This window comes from Penaeus monodon, chromosome 29, assembly GCF_015228065.2.
Source record: "Penaeus monodon isolate SGIC_2016 chromosome 29, NSTDA_Pmon_1, whole genome shotgun sequence".
In the NCBI taxonomy this organism is placed as follows: domain Eukaryota; kingdom Metazoa; phylum Arthropoda; class Malacostraca; order Decapoda; family Penaeidae; genus Penaeus; species Penaeus monodon.
The window spans coordinates 9,579,447-9,579,676 of NC_051414.1; the positions used below are offsets into that span (position 1 = coordinate 9,579,447).

At 32.2% G+C, this 230-nt stretch overlaps 1 protein-coding gene across 1 annotated transcript in view; it reads right to left on the reverse strand.

Annotated features, from left to right (window-relative positions):
* Positions 1–230, reverse strand: part of LOC119591942 (putative uncharacterized protein DDB_G0277255) — a gene marked incomplete in the record, with an annotated part of 25,369 nt that overhangs the window by 24,911 nt on the left and 228 nt on the right.

The following is a 230-nucleotide window of genomic DNA, read 5'->3' on the forward strand; positions in this document are numbered from 1 at the left end:
CGACTTACCAACCATTTCGCAAAAAAAAAAAAAATTAGGAAAACAGTAAACAAGGAAGAAACTAATACACTTCCCAGGTAATTCGCAAACGTAGTTCCATGACACCTTCGAAAACAGGGGGATAAAAAAAGAATTTTTAAAAATCTAACAATAAACCAACAACAATAGATTTCCAACCCTATAAACCAAGTAAAATTTAAAAAACACACCACCAAATATTCCTCCCATAC